Source organism: Myotis davidii, unplaced genomic scaffold (assembly GCF_000327345.1).
Source record: "Myotis davidii unplaced genomic scaffold, ASM32734v1 scaffold223, whole genome shotgun sequence".
In the NCBI taxonomy this organism is placed as follows: Eukaryota; Metazoa; Chordata; class Mammalia; order Chiroptera; family Vespertilionidae; genus Myotis; species Myotis davidii.
Genome location: NW_006294609.1, coordinates 2,543,478 through 2,551,824, shown reverse-complemented (window position 1 = coordinate 2,551,824; position 8,347 = coordinate 2,543,478).

The following is an 8,347-nucleotide window of genomic DNA, read 5'->3' as shown; positions in this document are numbered from 1 at the left end:
GACATGTATCTTGGGCATGTATCTTGGTTGCGGGCACATCCCCAGTAGGAGGTGTACAGGAGGCAGCTGATCAATGTTTCTCTCTCATCGATGTTTCTAAACTCTCTATCCCTCTCCCTTCCTCTCTCTCTGAAATCAATAAAATACATATATTTTTTAAAATATATATATAAGCATCCTCCTAAAGTTCTTCCATCTGCAAAAGAACTGAAAAAGGGGTAGGGAGGAGCCATGAAAAGCTGAGTAATTGGAGCTATTTTGCTCATTTACACAAGTTTCTACAAAACCTAGAGGCTTTGTAGCTCTAATACCACCAGCTTAAGATGGATCTTAAGAGGGACTGAAGTGACTACGCCTGGTTAGTATCTCCCAGAAGAACTTAATAGGTCGACAGCAGTCAATTACACTAATGTGTAAAAAGGAGCAAACGTACTTAATATAGCATCATGGAATTTTAGACTCAGAAGAGACCTTAGCAATCTAGTTCAACTTCCTCATTTTACCACTGAGGAAAACGCTTCTAAAAAGTGAAATCATACCCGAGCCAGTGCTCAGTGGTTAGAACATCAGCCCACGTACTGAAGGGTCACAGGTTCGATTCAATAGATATAAATATACAGTGAAATCACTTGTTAGGGTCACAGTTACTTAAAACAGCCTAGGACTTAAACCCCAACCTCCAAATGAAAGACTCCTGACCTACAGAAAGTATGCTGATGAGTAAAGTTTCTGATCTGCCCACACAAAAAGCAAACACATACCAACTGTTTGTTCTGAGCCAGAAAGGAGCACAAAGAAAACTCACACAAGAGTCAATTGCTTCCATGTTGGTTCTTTTCTCTTTAAGAAGGCTTTCTTTTCTTATTTTCACTTTGCAAATGAGCAAATTTAAGAGTTGCTACAGGTCCCGTCCCCACCCCCTCCCTCAGGGATGTTCTTTTTTCCCCTCTGAGTGATGTACATTTATTGAGGCCCCCCACCCACCCTAGGATTACAGGTCTTTAGAGCCAACAGAAAACATAACCACATTTCTATTTTCACAACACCTACGGAAGGATACCTGGCTATTTCAAGAGAAAATAACACTCTGCTAAATTTACCCACAAGTCCCTACGATAGTCTTCTACACAACCAACCTACACGCTGTAAATGGAAACTAGAAATCGGTTTCATTTGACCCTGGCCAGTTTGGCTCAGTGGATAGAATGTCAGCCCTGAGACCGAAGGGTCCCGGGTTCAATCCCGGTCAAGGGCAGGTACCTTGGTTGTAGGCACAATCCCAGGCCCCAGTTGGGGCACATGCAGAGGCAATCGATGTGTCTCTCTCACATTGATGTTTCTCTTTCTCTGTCTCTCCCCCTTCCTTCCACTCTCTCTAAAAATCTATGGAAAAAATATCCTCAGGTGTGAGGATTAACAAAAAAACAACAACAAAAAGAAATTGTTTTCATTTGCATCTTAACACCCAACTTCATTGTTGGTTATTTTTTAGCTGTTGGATAATCTTCTACACAGACACACAGCAGGTTCTACCTTGGAGAGATACCCAACACACACACACCTCTGTCATTAAGCTGTGGAAAATAAAATTGACAAACATACTAAAGGGCCTGAAATCTAGCAAGGCACAAGTTCTGACATGAGGAGCACGAGTTGTTTTTCCATGCTGAATATTTAACTTCTCATAAATTACAAGTTCTTCAGTGACAACTGTTCGTGTAAAATATGCCCTCGCCCTCGCTGGTTTGGCTCAGTGCATAGAGAGTCTGCCTGTGGACTGAAACGTCCCGGTTTCAATTCTGGTCAAGGGCACATGCCCGGATTTTGGTCTTGATCCCCAGTAGGAGACGTACAGGAGGCAGCCAATCAATGATTCTCTCTCATAATTGATGTTTCTCTCTCTCTCCCTCTCTCTAAAATCAATAAAATATATTACTTAAAAAAAATAAAATATGCCCTTCAGTACAGCAAGGCACTACTACTGAAAATAACTTTCTAAACCATGGCAGGAAGAATGGTTTTCATTTCCCATGGTAATAGAAGTGGGGTTTCACCCCATTTTAAGTTAAATGAAAGAAAAATTAAGGTGTTCATTCCTTTAGTAATGGGGAATCAGGAAAATACAGGGATTAAAGGGAAGGAAAAAGAAGAGTTCTAACATGTACTCAGTTTTACATAAATTCATTTAATCATCACAAAGAGTATAGGAAGTAGCCATCATCCCCAATTTATAGATCAGAAAACTGAGCTCCAAAAGGTTGAGCAGTTTATGCAAGGTCTTCCATATGGTAACAGAGCTGGGCTTTCTGTGGGGCAAAAAACTGAATTCTTGCTCTTAACCTCACTTCCATGAATAGCCCTGGGTTCCCCAAGAGCAGGATGAGTGCCTGATTTACTCAACTTTGTATCCCCAAACATCAGAGCTGGTGCTTCCCTACAGTAGGTGCTCAATATATGCCTGGTGAATATTTGAACTAAAAGAGAATTGATGGCCCAGCCGGTTTGGCTCAGTGGATAAAGCATCCACTGAGCTGAAGGGTCCCAGGTTCGATTCCAGTCAAGGGCACATGCCTGGGTTGCAGGGCTTGATCCCCAGTAGGGGGCGTGCAGGAGGCAGCTGATCAATGATTCTCTCTCATTATTGATGTTTTTATCCCTCTCTCTCCCTCTCCCTTTCTCTATGAAATCAATAAAAATATATTTTACAAAATGAAAGAGAATGGATAAACTCAACAACAACAAAACAAACAACCAGTTTCAAACTGGACAAAAGACTTAAATGGGCATTTTTTCCAAAGCTATATAAATGCCCAATAAGCACATGAAAAGATGCTCAACATCATTAATGATTTTTTTCAAATGTAAGTAAAAACTACACCAAGAATACCAGCTCACAACCATTAGGATAACTGCAATTAAAAAATAAAAAATATAAAAAAAGAAGAAAGAAGTGTTGGCAGGGGATATTGAGAAAGTGGAACCCTTGTACACTGTTGGTGGGAATATAAAATGATACAGTCACTGTGGAAAATAGCATGGCAGTTCCTCAATAAATTAAAAAGAATTATCATATGATCCAACAATTCCACTTCTGGGTATATGCCCAAAAGAATTGAAAGCAGTATCTCAAAGTGATATTTGTACACCCATGTTCATAATAACATTATTCACAACAGCTAAAACATGGAAACACTGACAGATGAATGGATTAGCAAAATGTGGTGTATGCACACAATGGAGTATTATTATTCAGCCTTAGAAAGGAAGGAAATTTTGAAATGGAATACTACTAGGTCATAAAAAAGAACAAGATCTTACCATTTGGGAGGACATATTCTAAAATACTAACATGATTTTCTCTAGACAGAATTATGAATAATTTGTTTTTTTCTGTGGATTTTTTTGTGGTGTTTTATGCCTTATGCATTGAACCCACATATTATAAGATAACTTGTATATGTTATGAAAATGTAAGGGTCACTTGAATTGTAAAACGTAAGAAAAAAAATAAACCTGAGAACTTCAAAGAAAAATAATAATTTCACTAAAAAACTAAAATCTAAATTTGACTCTGATACTAGATTCTCAATGGAATAACCTAAGCAAGCCACGTGTGCCTTACAACAAAAACTATCAATATGGCTTCGTGTGATACACCCATGTATGAGACGTAGTGATAAAAGTTTTCTTTCACTGAGGCTGTAAAAAAGATTTAAAAAAAAAAAACAAACTACCCTGCCTTCAAAGGTTCTTTATTCTATAGTCTGGAAAAAAAATGGAAATAGGCTCCTTACTGCCTTAGGTATTAGAACATAATATCTCTAATAAATCATTCTGTGGAGGTGCCCTGGACGGTGTGCTCAGTGGTTAGAGTGTCGGCCCAAGCATCAAAGGGTTGAGAGTTAGATTCCCGGTCAAGTTAAAGAGAGAATGCAGGAGGTCAAAAGATTTGATTACAAGATATTTAGGAAAAGATCCCTAATACCTCTTATCTTTTCTGAGAGAGGAAAAAAATATGCCAAATATTTCAGTGCACTACTTGACTAGGGATTTGTAAAATCAGAAAACAAACATTAAAGTGGCCTTCCTCTTATATGTCCTTTATACACCAAACCCCGGATTCCGGGGGGTATGCACCCTGAACATCTGGTTCTTAGGGCCTTAACTTCCGAAGAGGCACAGTATATCAAGGGCTTGGCAATTTTAAGTGTAAAAAATGGGCAGAGTTCTAACTGGGATCCAAACCAAGCTACGCTTAGACATAAGCAAGCAAAGAAAAGTACAAGTATCAAAACTCCTTAATTCAAATCCAAAGCAGATTAGACCTTCTGCTTCTAGAAAACATTAGGGCCGCAACATTTCTCTCTGTAATCTCATCCGAATTCCTGAGAAGAGGTGGTTGAGAATGCATTAGTTTCCCCAGGGAAAGACATACCGGGAGAAGGTTCCCAGCAGGGATCCTGTAACAGGACTACTTCCTCCTTCCTAATATTCTGCAAAGAAAACTTGCAAGCTGTTGTTGCTGAACCACAATAACACAGTCAAAAAACGGACCCACCCACTGAGTTAGTGTGAGTGGAATCTGTCCTTCTGGAACTGCCAGATGGAGATTGGAAAAAAAAAAAAAAAGTTCTTTACTAATTATGGCCAAGATTCCTTGGTACTTGGTGCCAGTGCCAGGATTTTAGCCCAGATGTCCTAGCCAAATTCAAGGTGGGTCAAGTCTGCCAAACCTATCAAAAGGAAAAAACGGCTTCTTCTGTTGCCCTGATTGGAATCTGAAGAGGTCACTCTTGAAATTCTTGTGTAGTACCATCAGTCAATATGGTTTCCCTTAAAAGTGCATTGTAGCTCAAATGCTGATTTAAAGCATATGGATTCTTTGAGTTCTATCTACATGGGAAACATACACTACACATATTAAAAATATGTAAGATGCTAAAATAACTTAAAGCCTCCCTAAATAAAATTTTTTCAAAAAATAATCTCATATCCAGGGTGATCCTGCCACTGCTTTCCAATTAAGATTTAGGAGACCTCCCTAGCCAGTTTGGCTCAGTGGACAGAGTGTTGGCCTGCGGATTGAAGAGTCCTGGGTTCATTTCTGGTCAAGGGCACATGCCCGGGTTGCAGGCTCGATCCCCAGTGTGAGGCGTGCAGGAGGCAGCCAATCAATGATTCTCTCTCATCATTGATGTTTCTCTCTCTCTCTCTCCCTCTCCCTCTCCCTCTCCCTTCCTCTCTGAAATCAATAAAAATATATTTTAAAAAAAAGATTTAGGAGACCAACATGAAGATTTATATTTAACATAAATTTTGAACCAGGAAACTTTTGAGACTGAAAAAGGAAGACTTGGTAGCCAGGAGCACAATTCCAGGAAAAAGCTATATGTACGTGCAAATATCAGTTACAAGGCCTCCCAGGGTTGAGCAAAGATCCTGCACACAAATAGGAGAAAGCATACACCCAAAAGCAAGTCTGAACATCAAGTACTGGAGATTCCACTGCCAACATATTCTGTGCAAGGCTTAGCATAACATGAACTCGAGTTCAATTTCTAGCTCTGTATTCATTGGCTATATGACCTTTTAGTAAGTTAGTAAAATCCTTTGAACCTCAGTTTTCTTATCTTTAACTCTTCATCAAAATCATGGCATGATTCTGTACCTTTCACTATATTAATAAATACTATTCAGAACTACAACCAATATGATGTTATCTGCCCCCTCCCACGCCTCCACCTCAAGACCTTTGCACTTGCTGTTCCCTCTTCTTAGTGTGCTCTTCCCTTTTGGATCTATATTCCGCACTTCCTCCAGATTCCTACTCAAAAGTCACATTCTCAACAAGTTTTCCTCTGACCACCCTATCTAAAACTTCTATTACCCTAATTTTTCTCCCCAAAACTTAATATTCCCCCCTCCCTGTTTTCTTACCATGTAACACCACTATGAATTTTGCTAATATGGTTATTGTCTGCCTCCCCTACTTGAAGGGGGAGTTCAAAGAGAACAGGGATTTCTGTCTGTTTTATTCACTGCTGCATCACCAGTTCCCAGAACGGCATCTGGCACACAGTAGGTGCTCAATAAAAAATCTGTTGAGGAAGAGAATTAATGACAGCTTACAGACAGGTAAACCTTAGCCCCTCAAGCTGCCTTTGGGGAGAATATCACAACACTTCAAAAATACTATAAAGCTGCCCTAGCCGGTGTGGCTCAGTGGATAGAGCGTCGGCCTGCGGACTGTAAGGTCCTGGGTTCGATTCCGGTCAGGGGCACATGCCAGGGTTGTGGGCTCCATCTCCAGTAGGGGGTGTGCAGGAGGCAGTCGATCCATGGTTCTCTCTCATCATTGATGTTTCTATCTCTCCCTCTTCCTTCCTCTCTGAAATCAATTAAAATATATATATATTTTTAAAAAATACTGTAAAGGAGAACAACAACAGGCTTGCAAGGAATAACACTGTCCATTCTTTTATCATAGAGAAAAAGACACTCTACCTCCCATCTCTCCTATACAAGGAAGAGATTAAAGAAGCCAGTAATTTGGATAAAATGGGACGCTATATGCAGTGAAGTTAACTTTAGCTAACACTACACAGATAAGATTTTCTTTTAATGTTAATAGATATTAAGCCATTTTTCTCTGATTTTACGACACCACCTTCTGGGTATGTTTTTTTTCTCTTTAGCTTTGACTTCTATAGAACCAGTCTTGAAACTTACGGACTTCATATTTTCAATTAATTAAATAACAAATATTTACTGAACACATGGGACTCTGCAAAATCCTGTAGAGCAGTGGTTCTCAACCTTCCTGATGCCACCCACGACCCTTTAATACAGTTCCTCATGTTGTGGTGACCCCCAAACATAAAAGTATTTTCGTTGCTACTTCATAACTGTAATGTTGCTACTGTTATGAATCGTCATGTAAATATCTGATATGCTGGATGTATTTAAGTAACCCCTGTGAAAGGTTGAGAACTGCTGCTGTAGAGGATACTATGAAGTGAAATATTTTTGGTGGCAAGGACCTTATACAGGGCAAGGACCACACACACACACACACACACACACACACAGGAGACACACACACGGAAGACCAGAACTCTATCTGCAAATGAAGAAGTTCAGGCAGCCAACATGTGATGAATTCAAAGATGCCTATCTTTGTATGGAGTATAAGAGGACCAATTCATCTCTTACACGCCATCCACTAAGCCTAGAATACCAACAGAGACAACACTTAAAAAGCAAGAGTCAAACATGACTGAAGTTAAGTTCACATGCATTTATGGGTCACCTGGGATGCCACAGACTCGGTATCAAACACTGGGTAAAAAAAATAAAATAAAATAAAAATTTAACTACAAATAAGGGCACGAAATTCTAAACTTATAAAGAACACAAACCAGATGGGCCTATGTTGTGGTTAGGCGCAGGTAGGAGCTTAAGCAATTGCTAAGAAAGCAGAGAAGGTGGTGGTGATCTTTCATCTTCGGACGGAATACCTGCAGGTTTCCACCCGGTTTTAGTCTTGTGCGTTTCTTCTAAACTTATAAAGAACACAAACCAGATGGGCTTAGGTTGTGCTTAGGCGCAGGTAGGAGCTTAAGCAATTGCTAAAAAAGCAGAGAAGGTGGTGGTGATCTTTCATTTTCGGACGGAATACCTGCAGGTTTCCACCCAGAAAACATCCAAAAGGCTTGCCCCGAGCCTCACCCCAAGAAGCCCTCAATAAACGTCATGATTATTTTCAGGGGGTGAAAATGCCCCCACGGCTGGGAGCAATGTACCTGAGGATTCCTGCAATAAGAGGTTATCATTAAAGCCAAAGTGAAACACTAGGATCCTGAATGTCAACTGTCATTGAAAAAAAAAAAATTAAAAGCCAAAAAGTCAAAGGCTTTGGTGTCTCGACTTGTAGACACTATAAGCAACAGGAATGACGATAATAACAGGGCAACACCAACCAGACTCATAACCCGCACAGCGGCAGCAACGGGACCCCTGACGGACACCGTCCTAACCGAAACGGGCAGGCAAGGCTGCTGAATCCAAAAAAAAAAAAAAAAAAAATTGCAGAATTTTTTTTCCACCCTCGTCTTTTATTTTAAAAGAAAAAAATGCGGTAATTGGTGCCCAAGTTTTGCTAAAAACAGACATCTCAAAGGACTGCAGATTTAACGTGTCATTTCTCCCTGCGGGAGGTGGGGCCGCGGCGGGAGGGGGGCACCGAAGGCTCGGCCTTGGAAATAACCTGGAAACAAGTGACATCTGCCTTCCGGGCCAGTCCGCGTCCAGGCACAAGGTTCGGGTGCCGGAGCCGCGGTGCGATCCG